This window comes from Miniopterus schreibersii (genome assembly GCF_964146895.1).
Source record: "Miniopterus schreibersii genome assembly, chromosome: 16".
Classification (NCBI taxonomy): Eukaryota; Metazoa; Chordata; class Mammalia; order Chiroptera; family Miniopteridae; genus Miniopterus; species Miniopterus schreibersii.
Genome location: NC_138116.1, coordinates 37,878,303 through 37,894,543, shown reverse-complemented (window position 1 = coordinate 37,894,543; position 16,241 = coordinate 37,878,303). Strand labels below are relative to the sequence as shown.

Below are 16,241 nucleotides of genomic sequence, written 5' to 3'. Positions count from 1 at the left end.
CCACCCTGATGCTGTAATTCTGTTTATTTTGCTGAATATGAAATCCATATGGTTCTGATTTCTTCTTTGTGATCCATCATCTCTGTGGCTTTGGAGCCAGAAACCATGCAAACCGACTTTGAAGTTGCTGTTCTGGGGCAAGTGGGAAGTACGGCTTTTCATGGGTTTGTTGGGACAACCACCAGGTTCCCATTGGATTTGAGAAGCACTCCAAGAGTCGAGAGGGGGAGGTGGGCTGGCACCATCAGTTCTGTGCTGGCCTAGGAGCTGGGCCCGGTCAGGAGCTCAGAGTGGATTTGCACAGCCAGGAGTCCCTTGCTGGTCCTCAGCTTCAGTCACCGAGACTCTTCGTTCCAGGGGTCCCGGCTGAAACTACAGGTAGTTCCATGTCACCTGCTGCCATGAGGTAGTCAGATGGAGCCATGGCCTTTGGCTCCTCCCTGCAGGGCACCAGCTGGCCATGCAGGGGGGCAGACTGAAGGACAGAAGAAAAGGGAGGTCTGTAAATAACAGGATATAGAGGAAGACATCGCCTCTATCCGTGGTTTTGATATTAAAGGGTCAAGCAGACCATCCAGTGATGGGCCGGCTAACTGGATACTTGGTGTGTGGAGGCCAGTGGTCCCCAAATTTCAGCTGCATTAGAGTCACTCACCTGGAGGACTCGTTCAAACCGACTGCAGAGTTTCTGATTCAGAAGGGCTGGGGTGAGGCTGGAGAGTTCATATGTTCAAACAAGCTCTCAGGTGATGCCGATGAGGCTGGTCCACAGTTGAGAACTTTTGGTCTTGAACAGGAAGAGCGTCTTTGTAATTGATGGTCGCAGTAAGAACTACTGGTTCTCAGGATTTGCAATCTCTGTGTAGGGGGTCTGCTTCTGATCTGGATAATCCTCTGGGGGGATGGTGTCATCATCTGTGATTCCCTTTTTCTTTTTCAAGGTGAAAGTAACATTTATTTTATTTTTTATATTGTTATACAGTAAAGTTGACTTTTGGGGGGTATACATGAATTTGATGAATTTTAATACATAGTCTAGATTTCACCACCTCAGGCCGGATACAGAACAGTCCCATCACCCCAGGATGCTGTCTCATGCTCTCCCTCTGTGTTCACCCCTCCCCACCCAACTCCTCATATGTCATCCCTACAGTTTCATCACATGAGAATGTTGTATAAATGGAATCAGACAGTGTAGCCGTTTGAGACTGGCTTCTCAACATGTATCTGCGAAGTGTGGAGGTTGTTGCATGCACCAGTGGTTCCTTCCTTTGTATTGGTAGATATTACTCCACTGCATGGAGGCACCACCGTTTGTTCATCAGTTCCTATTGATGATCTTTTGGGTTGTTTCCAATTTGGGATTATTATTTTTAAAAAGCTCTGCCCTGACTGGTGTGTCAGTGGTTAAAGAGTGTTGGCCTACACACCAAAGGGTCATGGGTTTGATTTCTGGTCAAGGGCATGTACCTGGGTTGCAGGTTTGATCCCCAGCCCTGGTTGGGGTGTGTGCAGGAGGCAACCAATCAATGTGTCTCTCTCACATTGATGTTTCTCTCTCTCTCACTCTGTTTCTCTCTCTCCCTCCTTCCCCCTCCCTCCCTTCCAGTCTCTCTAAAAAGCAATGGAAAAAATATCCTTGGGTGAAGATTAACCCAAAAAACGGGGGGGGGGGAGGGGAGAGCATTCATGTATAAGACTTAGTGTGAACATATGTTTTCATTTGTCTTGGGTAAATACCGGGGAGTGGGCTCGCTGGGTCCTACGGTAAGCGTATGTTTAACTTTATGGGAAACTGCCCACCTGCTCTCCAGGGCCGCTGTAGCATTTTGCGTCCCCCCCCAGCAGCGGGTGAGAGTTCCAGTTGCTCTGTGGGTCATGTCTGAGTCTGAATTGTGAAAATGAGGCTCAGAAGGGCTCAGAGAGTTAGTTGTCCGAGGCCCTAGCCTCTTTGTTGGTCCTCCAGTACTGGAATCCAGCCCTTTTCACCTGAGGCCGTGAACATTCTGGGTGGTGACTGTGCTGAATGAGAGCTAGAAGCAGAAGCTGTTGTGCGGGTTCAGGGGCCCCAGCAATACCGAGGTATGTGTGGCGGGGCTAAGTGAGGCATGTGCCCAGGGACTGGGGAAACAAGAGGAAAGTGGAAAAGGGAGGTGACCGAGCAGGAAAGATGCATGCGCTTGAATCAGAGAGGTGAAGGGCACGAGGCTACTTTTTCCATCCCCCTATTTCCTTTTTATTCTTAGGCTGAGGCTCAGAGAGGTGAGGCAACCTGCCGAGTGTCACTCAGCTCAGGGGTACCTCTTGACTCTGCCTATGGGGGGCAGTGGCAGAAGCCAGCTTTGCTTCCAGAAGCATCCTCAGTAAGAGCGGCAGGGCCACAGGTGCTTCCCCTTGGGGCCTAAGAAGAACAGCTTCTGCAGACTGATAGACTCGGTCAAGCTCACCAGACTCCCTCAGCACCTTGGCCTCGGGGCTGCTCCAGGCAGGAGTTGGCTTTGGGAAGGAGTTTGTGCAGGGGCCGTGGCCACACTGAAAGCGAAGCGCTGACTTACTGGGGAGGAGGGGGCTCATGGAAGGGAAGTTCCCTTCTCCCGAGGCCGTCCCACCCACCCTGGGGGACCGGGCGCAGCTGCGCTGGAAGGCTGTGGACATGCTTTCCCCATTGCAGCATACTTCGCTTTCATTTTGAATATCATTTGTTTGGTTGCCGTGGCAACGCCGTCCCTATTTTAATGCTAACCTGCGTGGCTGCAACTTTCTATATATAAATGCTGCTTTGCACAGTGAATTAGCTGATGGCACTGGGAAGCAGCGGATGTGAAGACGGTGGCAGAAAATGACCAGCACATCCGATTTGCAGGAGGAGGGACTGGGGGGCTGAGGTGAGTGGCAGGGAGCGGCCGCTGTCGTCTGCAGGCAGGTGCTCGCAGCTCATTGGAGCGGGCGACGGAGGACCCGCCACTCCTGTGGGAGGGGAGCCTTCCCTGGACAGCCCCGCGGGGCAGGGGCTTGGCTCTGCCTCGGAGGGGCTTCTGTTTCCCCACATCTCCCCTCCTCATTCCTTCAGCGAGTCTGGGCTGTGCGGGGACCTGAGACCCAGGGCTCTGGAAAGAAGAGCAAGCCTCTCAGGCGGGGTGGTGTCCGAGGGGAGCTCAGTGCAAAGTGAGTTTTTCTTGCTTCCTTTGACTTGTCTCAGTTCCCTGTTCTGGATCTTCGCCTCCTCCTCCGTTCTGCATTTTCTTAATTCCTGAGTGTGACCAGTCCCTGTTGGGGCCAGTTGGCTCCAAATGGTGTGGGTCGAGTTCTCAGGAGAAGCCTGGAAGGGACCTTGGGAGTCGGCAGGTTCAGCTCCTTTGGGCTCTAGATAAGGGAGAAGCCCAGAGAGGCTGTGCTCTGCCAGATGTCACACACCAGGAGAGAGAAAGAGAGACAGGAACCAGGTCCACAGGGGTCTTCCGGTTCACGCACGTGTGCTGTGTGTGCGTGTTCTGTTGTGCACACATCCATTTCGGGGGCGACAGAAAGGGCAGCACACTCGGGGTGCTCCTTTCTCGTGTTGCGAGTTGGGGGCATGTAATGAACACAGGCTTATGTAACAGGGTGACGCGCCATTTAGGGTTCTGGAAAGAGCTTGGAAGTTAGAGTCTAGAAAACCGGGATTTGTGTGGATTCAGCCACTTCCTGGCTGACAGTTGTGTCAACTTTTCTGAGGCTCCATCTCCCCAGCACGTTGTGGGGGGTCAGGTCAGCCCTGGGTGAACCTGTCGAGGACATTGTTTGGGCCCTGTCGGGGGTAATGCATCTGAGGACAAGACGGCCTGGGAACCGTAAGATGTCCACACAGGTTTGTTCCCCGTGACAGGGAGAGTGCCACCAGCAGTAGAGCTCTCCAAAGCCTGGGTTTCTTGGGGTGTTGCCAAGCATAGCACAGTTTTATTGTTGCTGAAAGTCTCATTCAGGCGATCTGTGCTGTAACATCACTCCAAAAACATTTTAGGTGCAGTGTACCCAAAGACTTGGACCCTGTTCTCGAAAGGGGAAACTGTGTGTGATTATAATCGGAGTGTCTGAGTGGTACGCAGTCAGCAGGGGCTGGGAGATTCCCCTCTGCCCAGCAGCCCAGAAAAGTGGAGGGAATGATTTCCTTAGAGGAATTTCTGATTCCCATGAAGAGAGGGAAAGGGGGGGACCAGCCTCCTTCTAAAAAAGGAGGCTGGGACCAGATAAAGCAGTATTTTTTGACCCTTGAGTCCTGAACCACGTCATGTATGTGATCCGTGTTAAGGAGCATACAAATGAGAATGGGGATATGTCGGAGTGTGCTGCACGCTACTGGTAAGGTGAGCACTGCGACGTGAGTGCGTTGCTTTGTGTGTATTGGGTTGTGAAGTCAAATGTGCTCTTTACTGCGGGTCAGGCTTTCAAAACAAATGTATGACAACTGCTGGCTTTGAGTGGTGACCAGATGAACCTGAACTCTCCCTGCAGGGGGCTGTGGATTTCCTTTCCAAGGAAAGCCTGGGAGGAGATGGCAGGGCCTTCCGTGGGGGAGAGCCCCTCACAAGCCTCATTCTGAGGAGCTGATGTGGTGCAGTGGGCAACACAGACAGGGACAAGCAGGCCAGTTGGGGAGCTTGAGGTCTGGGGACCGGAGCTGGCAGCCCCTTCTCCCAGGGCCTGAGGTTGGGGAGAGCTCCCCGTTGGCAGATTGAGAAGGACACCTGTGATTCTTGCAGCGACGGCCCTGCTCACCCTGCACTCTTTCCAGTAGCCCCGGAACACAGGTTCCCATGCCCCGAGCCCGGCACATTTGGATTCCACATTCCTCCCAGGAGGGACCATCTAACCTTCCTGCCCACCAGGCATGTTCCAAGGGGCTGGCTTACAGCTCTTAAGTCTTGCTACCCCATGGGAGTCTGCCCATTGTGGCAATCGTGTCATTTCACCTTCAGACCCTGTGGATGTGCATGTGTCTTCCCCAAGGCTGCTGCGCCTGGCTCACTTCTCCCCAGCCCCCCGAATCCCTGCTCGTCTCTCAGACTGCTCAGTGCAGGGCTTTGCCTTGGACCACCTTCTCTGCCTCTGTCCCCAGCTGGCGGTGGGTGCCTCACTCCTTAAGCTGTTTTATCCAGTTTCTTCACATACCTCCTCCCCTTTGAACTTTCTCACCAGCTGTTGGGGTACCACTTCTCCATAGATAAAGGAAGATTTTTCAGGGTTCCTTCTGCCCCTGATATATTATTCTGTGCTTCCATTCCAAGGAAAGTTAGACCCAGGTTGGGGTGCCCCGCTCTGGGATGACAGGGAGTTGGCCACACATTTGCAGCCCTTGGAAAGTGTGCACCGATACCCTGGAAGCTGGCATCCAGCTGCACCCACCAGGAGATGTTGATAGTTAAAGAGGTCTTAGCAAAAGCATGGTTAGTATGGGGTGGACGTGCTCGTTCATACTTTCAATCTAGGATGGTGGTTTTCAATTCTTTAAAACTAGGGAGCACTCTTTTCAAATGACTGCTTATGCAAAGAACCAACAATTAAAACAGGAGTTGCACACTGGTGGCCAGTGGGCAAAACCAAGAGGGTTTTGGTTGTATGTTTTGTTTTCGTTTTTGCCCATGGTTTCATTTAGAAACTTTTGAGTTGGTTGCCAATATCTAAAAATCAGCAGTTTTCACATTAAGAATTTAGATTTCCAGCTTTTCTTGCAAAATGAGTAGGTTTGACAACACCGAGCCAGTTGTCCTGCATGGCAACAGTATGCCAATGATGAGTGGCAGGTTTTCCAGTTTGCCGCAGTCTCCACCCATCTCTGCTGTCTCCTACACTGAGACCTATAATGGAACAGTTGCCATTGTTCATTTGACTTGTGATATTTTTCTTATGTTTAGGGAAATGCGAACTATATCCTGTGCACATGTCTATGAAAAGAGGGAAGATAAGAGGGCCGTGTTTTTCAAGATGTTTGAGTCTATTTCTTTCTGAAAGTGAATTTATCAGTCTCCTAACGATTAATTTTCTAGAAATGGAGGTAAAACAGACTCATTTTTTTTCCCTCTCGAAGTCAGTGGTTCACAAAGTGTGATTCCTTGGGAACTTGTTAGAAATGAAGATTGCTGGGTGTCACCTAAACCTACTGATTCAGAAATGTGGGGGGAGTGACCCCGCAGTCTGTTGTAATGGCCCTTCTGATACGACAGAAAGAGCCGAGGCACGGCTGGGATGCCTGCACCTGTTGTCGTCACTCTCCATCCTTTTAAGACCCAGAGGGGAGGAAAGGCGGGCATCCCTGGCCTAAGGAAGGACTTAAGGGTTCCTCCCACACCCTCCAGGCAGAGTTCTGTGTGTGCTGTGAGGGCTGGAGGAGTCCTGCCAGCTCCGGGATCTCAGCAAGTCCCAGTCCCTCTTTGTCTGGCCGCCACCTATTCAGGGCTTCCACCTGTGGGTGCCACTGGTGCCTCAGTGGTGGGTGGCCTTCCAGAGTGCCTTCAGCTGTCCTGACAGAGGGATGGTCACCAGGCCGGCTTCCCATGGGAGGAGCATGTGTGACTGTAGCAAAAGAGGGCAGGGAATTGAGTCACGTCGTGAGAGATCAGGCTGGTGGCTCGAGCTTATCAAAGATGACCAGGCATTCATGGGCCGGTTGTCCTAAGGTGAAAGTACTATGCCAGTTCTTTAGAAATGTGCCCTGGCCTGTGTGCCTTGGGCACATTTTTGGGTTGGTTAGAGTGTCATCCCATATGCCAAAAGGTGGCAGGTTCACCCTGGCTGGTTTGGCTCAGTGGTTAGAGTGTAGGCTGCAGATGGAAGGGTTGCGGGTTCGATTTCCAGTCTAGAGCTAGTACCTCGGTTGCAGGCTCCATCCCCAGCCCTGGTCGGGAAGCGTTTGGGAGGCAACCAGTCGATGATGAGTCTCTCTCACATGGATGTTTCTCTCTCTCTACCTCCCCTCCACTCTCTCTAAGAAAAATCAATGGATAAAATATCCTCTGGTGAGGATTAAAAAAAAAAAGGTGGCAGGTTCGATTCCAGTCCAGGGCACATACCCAGGTTGCGGGTTCGATCCCTAGTTGGGGCATGTGTAGGAGGCAACTGATCGATGTTTCTATCTCACATCAATGTTTCTCTCTCCTTCTAAATAAAAAAAAAAAAAAATTTAATTATAAAAACAAAAATCATATGGGTAGGCTCTAGCTGTGTAGCTTGGTTGGTTATAGCATTGTCTTGATACACCAAGGTTGTGGGTTCGATCCACATGTTCAAGGCACATATAAGAATCAACCAATGAATGCATTAATAAGTGGAACAATAAAGGGATGTTTCTCTCTCTCCTTTCATCTCTCTCCCTCTTTCCCTCTCTCTCTAAAATCAGTCAATCAGTAAAAACCATTTAAAACCATATGGGTAAAAGCCAAGCACATGCACATTTCAAGACCAGCACTGTTCACTCAGACTGCTGTTGTCATAGATGGTCACTTGGCTCTGTCTGCTCTTCTTCTGGCTGATGCCTTTAATTACTTCAGTGGACAGCTAAGCAAGCCAAGAGAGTGCATTTTTTCCAAATGTATTTACTTGGAGGGCTCTAGACCCATGAGAGGCTTTTCAGAGACCCCTGCCAAGCCATCAATGACCCGCATTCTGTTCATTTGCAATTTGGGGGCCTCCGAAGGCATTTCAGTATGTTAGCCCCTCCTGTGTAAACAGATAAACACATGGGCAGTGCTTCTCTCTCCACCTTCTTGCCTCCCTCTCTGCCTCTACCCTCACCTGGGTGCCCAGGTGACCCCAGGAAAGTAAGAAACCCGCTGTCTAAGTGGGCTGACAAATCCTAGTCAGAGACTAGGGGAACTCCCTTTATTTGGCACGTACTCATTGGGGACATTTTCTGTGCCTGGGAACTTGGTGAGGACTGTTCATCATAGACCATATTGCTGCTGCGGGGGTGAGGAGTGGGCCAGCCTGTGCGAGAGGGAAGCAGGCTGGGAGGGGGCCGCATCTCTCAGGAGACAGCAAGAAGTGAGGGGCCGAGCAGGGTGGGTTCCTGTCCCGGCTGGGGCGTTGACCCGAGCTTCCAGATTTCAGCCTGGACGGGAGCTGAGCTATGATGTTGCCTTGTCTTCTTGCTTCATGTAGATGGGGGGGCTCCCCCAGCTCCGCCAGCTCACTCTCAGCTTGTGGTGCTCAGTTGACTTTCTTCTCAGGTGTCATTTCACCCGTGGTTGCTGGTCAGGGCTCTTGGCTGTAGAAATGCTAATCTTGGCACTTTCCTTCTCTCCCCTGGCACATCTGCCTGCAGTTAATGAGGCTCCCCACTGGCCATCACCTATTACCTTCTCCTGTGTGAAATTGGTAATTAGAGGCTTGGCTGGCCATGGCTTCCACTGCAGCTTCTACCTGCGGTATTTGCCTTTGGACAGAGGATTCCAGGACACACTGCGGAGGAGCCTGGGGTACTGTGGGGGTGGGGTGAGGAGGAGTGACTCTAGCCTTGGACGCGGGACACTGGGTTCAGATGCTCTGTGTCTTGTTAGTTGTAAAACCTCGGGTAAGACCTTGGTTTATTCAGTTATAAAATGAAGTAAGACTACTTCTCTCCTAATGCTCTCTCGTAAGGGTCAGATAAGCTACGGGCTGTACAAGGTGCTGGCCCACAGCAGACGGTGCTTCAGCAACTAAGAGCAGCTGACAGCATCTAGGGGTGGAGTTCAGGCAGTGGGACCCACTTTGCGGGCGTGCAGAAGAAAAAAGGGACCTAACCCTCTGCCCTTCTTATTTATCCAGCCAGTCTCATTTTTAGGAGCCTTACGTGTGGAGGGGTGTTCTCTGGGGTATCCTTGGTGATGGCGACAGGGTTCAAATGAAGGGGTAGGCAGGCAGCTCCAGGAGGGTGGCCAGGGCCTTGTTTTGGTTGGTTTGCAGCTCTTGTCCAGGGCTGTGTTGGTCTTGGTCTGATTTGTTGGGGGATTGCCCGCTTTCCAGTGGCCCCTGTCGACATGGGTGTTCTCGGCTCATGGTCCTCTCTCTATATTCCAGTCTTGTCCACTGAACATTTAATTCCATTCCACATGCCCTTTCTTGCTCCTGCGATGAGCTTAGTCTATGTCAGAAAAGTCAGAGTATGTCATTCTGGAGAGGTTGGCCTGGGCTGCTGGGAAACCCGGCAGTGCAACGTGAGTGACTCAATGTTGGGGACTTCAGCTGATGACGTTCCTCAAAGGTTGCTCAGAGATTTAACGGGGACAGGAAGTATGGGGCAAGGCTCATATTGCAGAGTATCCACCATGGTTTTGGCCCTTCACTCTTTACAAGGATTCAGTGAAGTAGGTGGTGGTATTTCCATTTCTACATGTGGGAAAGAAAAAAATAAGAGGTTCAAAGAGGTGACACAATTTGCCTGAGATCCTAGAAGCTGGGTTTGGGAACAAGCAAACGAATGTCTGTGGGCAACTGAGTGATGTGTGCGGGTCGTAGCTTTTGTGTCTTGTTCACCCCCAGATCTCAAAGCATCCATGCACACCTTGTGTTGGGAATCCCTGTCACAGGGCGGAGGTTATGGTTTCTAGAAGTTTCTGGAATCTTCCAGGCTCCTTTTTTGTAATGGAGTTTTGCATTTCAATGAGTGGAAAAAAATAGGCAGAAGAGGATTTGCCAAAGGGAAAATCAAGTGCATTTATGACTTCACTCCTCTTGCGTGCACAGATGTTTCCTCTCTGCCCCCCCCCCCCCTTTCATAGGGCTCACTGGCCACAGACGTGGGAAGTGGCTCAGGTTGAGCAAAGAGCCAGACATGATGGACAGGGTCACCTCGCACAGAATAGTGTTGGGGTCAGCCCAGGAGCCCTCCTAGGTGGGGCTCTGGCTTCTGCCATCTGACCAGAACTAGTCCCTTAGCCTGATGGCAATATCAGCACCAAGGTTTAGGGCAGCCAAAGAGGGAGAAAAAGGGCCTCTGCTTTGGGACCAGGAGCCTTGGTGTTCAATTCCCATCTGCCTCTGGGCCTCAGTTTCCCAATCTGTAAAATGGCAGCACGGGATCAAATGATCTCTAAGCCCCTTTCCATTGCTAATTTTGAGCATTTTCTTTATTGTTGCTCATGTTATCTTAATTCAGTTCATTTTCTTAAAAATACCACCCCCCAAGTCTTTCTGCCATTTGAAACATATAATGAAGCCTAATCTGATAAACAGTGTTCATTTTAGGGGATGGCAAGTGAGATGGGATAAGTCAAGGGGGATTTTATTAGCAAATATTATCTAAGTATTTTAAATAAGGCTATATTCATATGTTAGCTCATGATGGAATAAAGGTTTTTCACAATGCATTAAAATCAATATGCTCATCATAGAAAACTTGGAAAATGCAGAAAAGCAGAAATAATAAAAAATATTCAGCATTCTCTCCTCCTTTTTTTACTGTATATGTTTGTCTACATAATTAGGATCATATGGTATATTTGAAATTGAATATGCTGACTTGGGGGAAGGGTGGTGGTTTCTTGATTGTAAAAGAAATAAACACATTTTAAAAAATTATATTTTTATTTTTTAAATTAAAAATTTAAATGTAGTAGAATTAATAGTATAATTAAAACAGCCAGAGGAATCCTACATACAAAGATAACATTTGTTACTGTTTTTGTGTTTCCGTAGTTCTTCATAGGGGTGGGGACAGTGTTATTTTCCGTCGTTGAGATCATGCTGCGAACTCTGATTTCTAAAGCTGGAGCAACTCTTAGAAGATGATATGAAAGAGGGTTTTGATGACAGCAACGGTCACTGGGTGGTTTATTAGTCTTTACTGACTTAACGGGGGGAAAAAAGACTTGGTTCATTTCAAATGAGTTTTAAATATGCAGAAAATCATTACTCAAGCTCTCAGGCAACGAAAGTTGCCACTGTGGTGTTTTACACAGTGTGGCATTGCTTGGGTGGACGGAGGAAACAAAGACCTTTTGTTTGGTGAATCTCCCGGAACAGTGTCCCCAGAGCCTTAATAGTCCCCCCATTGTCTCCAAGTGCGTGGATGCAAAAGGCAACATCAGTTATAAGTGCTCCCCACACATGGCCAGAGGCTTCGCCTTGCTGGCCTTAAAGGATGTTGCAGGAGAAACATGTTCCAGGATGAGAGGGGAGCAGACACGGAGGAAACACGAGGGCCCCAAGCTTCAGCCCTGAGCTGGAAATCCCAGCAGATGGCACACAGGCAGCTGGGTTTCTGAGTTGGGGGTCTGCACTGAGTAGAAATCAGTCACAGGGGCATTTATATGGTTATTTCCTGTTGTCATCTTCCTAATTGTGCTTTCTCTCCCAGTGCCTGGAGAGTGAGTGGGTGGTATCCTTACTTGCACGCCCAAGGGGACCTTCTATTTCTTGCACATGAAATACTGATGCATCTGGCCTGGATATGTATGTCTTAGATCTTAGACTTTTCAGACAGAAACTCATATTTGCAGTTCAGTTTGTTCCACCATTCAACACATGTTTATTGAACACCCTTAGTAATGAACAAAGTGATGAACATGCCCCACAAAACTTTTGACTTCAGTGGGATTTCTCTTCTACAACCTTCTAGCACTTTCAGAGGGTTGATGCCAGGCCCTGGTGAGCAGTGAGCAAAAACACTGATTTCCTAGGGAACGTTTCCCTTTGCCTGTGCTTTTAAAAGTATCTTGTATTATGTTCGTAATTGATTATTGACTTTATTCTGGTCTTTTTTAATGGAACACTTCTTAATCATACATTGCTTTTTATTTTTCTGTCTTTTTTACTTTGTAGTTTAGGGAGTTCTGTTTAAGTTTACCCTGCACTTGATTGAATTAACTTTTTACATTTTTATTTTTTCACAGCTGCTAATGGGGATTTAAATGAGCGATTTTCGTGTAATCCTTACCTCATCTGTTTTCTTCTGTGTCATTCTTTCTGTTTTGGCTGTTTTTTTCCATTATGAATTTCTGTTCCTCTTTTAAAGGGCCCACAACTTTTCTTACACTCTAGCAGTGTCCTGACATTTTCTTCTGAGTTATTTTCTGAGATGTGCTCTTCCTTTGATCCTTCAGGATGGCACACATGCACCCTTCTTCCACATTCTTTCCTGCCCTTCTTTGCTGATTCTTGAACAAGGCGGGATCTGTGTAGACTCCGCGTGTCCCAGCAGACAGAGTGTGTGCACGTAGTCTGCCGCTGGCCTTGGCACTCTGTGCCCTGGATGGAGGGTGAATCCTTCCACGGTGGCTTGCGGTAGACTCAGTGATGCGCACACCTCCCAGTCCACTTGCTGGTTTCAAACTGGCCCTCAGCTGGTGCACTGCTGTGTTGCTGCCTGGGTCTCTGATTTCCTGAGTTGATGTAGGGCCTTGGGCCTGACCATGCTGAGTGCAAAAAACTGGCTGCCAGTCACCTCATGGGAGCCCTTGGTCTAGCCGGCCTGGGGCCGGCCCCTGCCTGCAGCCCCTTCACCCACTTGCTTGCTTCTATATTGGCATCTGTCTTAATATCTGACCTCCCTTCCCCGTGTGCATCGCACTCACAGCCCCGTGTGCGTGAAGATCAGGTTCCCACGCGCCCCTCTTTCTGAGATTAGCAGGGGGGCTGCTAAGCCCTGCTTGGCCCCCGTGAACTTCGTGTGAGGCCTGTGCACTCTGCCACACTCCCCCGACCCGCCTCCCACCGCAGCTGGGGCCGGGGCCACTAGTTCTGGTTCTCTTGTTCCCTTCAGAGTCAACCTCTGCTTTCTCCTGTCCCCTCCACGTCTCCTCAGTCGCCCAGGCTTATTCTGCTTCTCACTTGGCGCCTCTGCTCTGGCGAAGCCCTTTCTCTTCATTCCTGCTGTCAGGCGGATTCTCTGTCTTCCCCAAGCCTCCCCTGACCGCCGGCCGCAAGCGATGTCGCCGCCTCTGGATTCTGAAAGCCCCATTGTCTGCCGGTTTATCGCTTGGCACTTACCACGGGCTCCCTTGTGTAGTTATTTCTTTTTCCCCCCACTTGTGTCTGTGCCTTATCTTCCACATTTTAGACATCCAGTCCTTCGTATTATTCTTGCCTGCGGCATCCAGGAAAAGGTAGTTAGTAACTATTAGGTGCCTCATTGATCTCGTAGCCAAGGGGCTGCGGATGGGGGGCAGGCGGGCTTCCAGGTCCTGTACCCTGGAGACTGCACAGGCTGGTGAATAACTTTTGCTTCATGACCCTGCAGCGTTTAGAAAAAGTGAGTCATCGCCATCCCCAGATGTTTTCTTGTCAATTACCATTGTGAGACAACACCATTCGTCCTAGAGAAGACAGGGCCTAGGGCGAATCTGGCCTGTTTGGGTTGACAGTTTTCAACTCCTCTGAAGCAAAGAATGAGAACAAGAGGGCTGGTCGAATCTGACTCCTTTAAACTCTGGAAAATGCAGCTCGGCAGAAATGGTTGTCAGTCTTTCCGCTTAGGGGTCACGGGTTTCCTGCTGTTTCTCGCTTGCTTGCATTGGCCCCATGTGTAGAAACCTACCTGTTTGCAAAGATCCAAAAGGGGGGAACAAGTCATGTTTTCCACAGCAACTCTAATGCTAGAGGACTGTCAATCAAGCAAAACTAAAGGGACTTCTGCGTTCGAGGCTGGGATAACCCCAGATGGCAAACCCATTCGAACGCGTCTGCAAGTCGCACTCACCCTGACATAACTTCGGTCAGCCTGAGAACTCAAACGTCCTTGGACTGGTTTGTGCTGCTTGACTCGGGCCAGAGCGGATTAACCTCTGGTTTATAAAGGTCAGGAAGGTCCCTTGCTGTCAGCAGGAGGCCACAGTGGGAACCACCCTGACAATTTCTGTTGCTTATAGCTGTGGAGTATTGTGTGTGATTGAATCTGCTTGTTTGTGTGACGATGCAGTGTCAGAATGGTGTCAAGGCTGAACGGCCTTAAAAGTGTCCCTTTGCTGTTATAAAACCAAGGAGTTACGAGCTGTGAAAGCTTCAGTGGCTGTTTTAATTCCATAGAACCTGAAGGGCTGAGGTGAAGGTCTTGGCTGTCTAGGTGCAAATGAAAGTTTGCTTTTATCTTCTCGTGGGTGGAAGCCTGTGTCCAGGAGCTGAGATGCACCTGCTCCTGTCTGTGTGTTCCCACTGCACGGCTGACCTTGAGGTCAGGGTGTGGGTCTGCCCCCTGGCTCCCCTCCCACACCATAGAGAAGGCGCAGACCACTCAGCACCCGCTGGCGGACTCCTCACCTCCGGACACCATGCTCACTTTCTTCTCTTGTGGCTGGGTTGGGACCATTTTACAAATGTCGAGTTAAGCATTTCTTTTGTTTTCACGGGGCGAAAGAAAAGAGGGGGGCCCATAGCCAGTTCCTTGCTTGTAGTCTCTTCTTGACATTAGATCATTTTATTCCCTGCAGTTGTGATAATATATCCAGAGTGCAATGCTGGTGGTGTTTCCTCCCAGGCTCAAAACCCATCCATGGTTTCTTCTTGCTTAGAGAAGAAAGCCTGAGTGTCTTAGCCTTGATATTCTCATGGCCTTCCATGATCAGACTCCATCCTTAGCTACTACTTTTTCATCTTCCATGCCTCTTAAATTCTGATGGAAGTGGCCCACCCACTGATCCCCACACCCACCCATATTGCTTTCTCTGGGCCTTTGCTCATGCTGGACGCGAAGGATCGAACCCTTTAGTTATTCTTCCTACCCATCTTTTCTGATCCATCTCAAGAGCCTCTGTTTTCTCTTCTACTAAATGGGATGATAGTGGAAACTTCCTTGTTGATTTGTGAGACAGGGTGACATAAGACATGTGAGGCCCTGGGAGCAATGCCTGGCCAGAGTGAGCTCTGAGATAGGGATGGTGGTGTCACTCTTGGAGCCGATTGGAGCCCAGCAGTTGTAGAGGGGAAGTCATGTCCCCCAGGTAGCCATGCCAGTGGCTTTGAGAAGGAAGAGGTGAACCCTGCCCTGGGGTTTGAAAGGGGAGGACCAGAAGGTGGCCTGTAGACCAGAAAACAGGGAGTTGATGCATCCACATTGCCATTCACCCCAGGGGCCCCTGAGTGTCCCATATGCCTAAGCAGAGAAACTTGTAGCTGACATTAAGATGCTGACTGTGCTGCCTCAGTTTCCCTGAGATTGGCCCATAGTGAGTCTTGCTCCAGATGCCCTGACCTCATATTCTAGTCTCTTAATCACTGCACTCACCAAGAGGCTGGGGCCGGTGCACGGTTCACCTTCCCTGGAGATCCTGCCCCTGTGTATCTCATGATGTGGCTCAGGTGTCACATGGACCAGGGTCCCTTGATCTGAACTAACTTTTGCGTGTGTCAAATACACATAACATAAAATATACCAGTTTAACCATTTTCAGTAGCTTTAACAACATTTACCTTCTTGTGCAACCATCATCACCGTCTATTTCCAGTCATCTTGCAAAACTGAAACTTCCTCTAAATGATAACTTCCCATCCCCCACACGCCCTAGCGCCTGGCAGCCACCATTCTACTTTCTATTTCTATGAATCTGAGTATTCTAAGAACTTCATTGGAATGGAATCAGACAATATTTGTCCTTTTGTGACTGGCTTATTTTTACTTAGCATAATGCCCTCAAGGTTCATTCGTGTTGTAGCAGGTGTCAGAATTTCCTTCCTTTTAGAGGCTGAATAATATCCCATTGTGTTTATCACCCCACATTTTGTTTATTCCTTCATCTATCAGTAGATACATGGGTTGTTTCTGCCCGTCGGCTGCTGCGAATAGTGCTGCTACGAACGGGTGTGCAAATACAAGTCCCTGCTCTCGTATCTCCTGGGTATGTACCCAGATGTAGAATTGCCAGATCATATGGTCATTCTATGTTTAATTTTTTAGGAACTGCCATACAGTTTCCGTAGCAGCTGTACCATTTTACACTCCCACCAGCATTCCACAAAAGTTCCAGTTTCTCCACATCCTGGCTAACACTTGTGTTTTTTTGTTGTTTGTTTGTTTTTATAGTAGCCATCCCAGTGGGTCTGAGGTGACATTTCATTGTGGTTTGCGTTTCCCTAGTGATTAGTGATGCTGAGCATCTTTTTTCATGTGCTTATTGGCTATTTGTGCATCTTCTTTAGAGAACTGTCCTTTGCCCATTTTAATTAGGTTATATGTTTTCGTTGTTGAGTCTAAACTTTTTTTGTGTCCAGGAAACTGCAGCTCTTACTCTTCGGCCACTGCTGATAGTGACAACAGTAACCTCAATCAGCCTTTACCGAGTCCTTACATTCCCCCT

At 49.3% G+C, this 16,241-nt stretch overlaps 1 protein-coding gene across 3 annotated transcripts in view; it reads left to right on the top strand.

Annotated features, from left to right (window-relative positions):
• Positions 1-16,241, top strand: part of GAS7 (growth arrest specific 7) — a 205,116-nt gene that overhangs the window by 93,938 nt on the left and 94,937 nt on the right. The window contains exon 1 of one of the 3 annotated variants that reach the window (XM_081115679.1): positions 2,784-2,885. The exons of 1 other annotated variant lie outside the window; for it this stretch is intronic. The gene's annotated coding sequence lies outside the window, so the exon portion shown is untranslated. Of the gene's footprint in view, positions 1-2,783; positions 2,886-3,085; positions 3,166-16,241 lie in introns of those variants that run through there. One more of the 3 variants, XM_081115680.1, reaches the window with a different exon arrangement.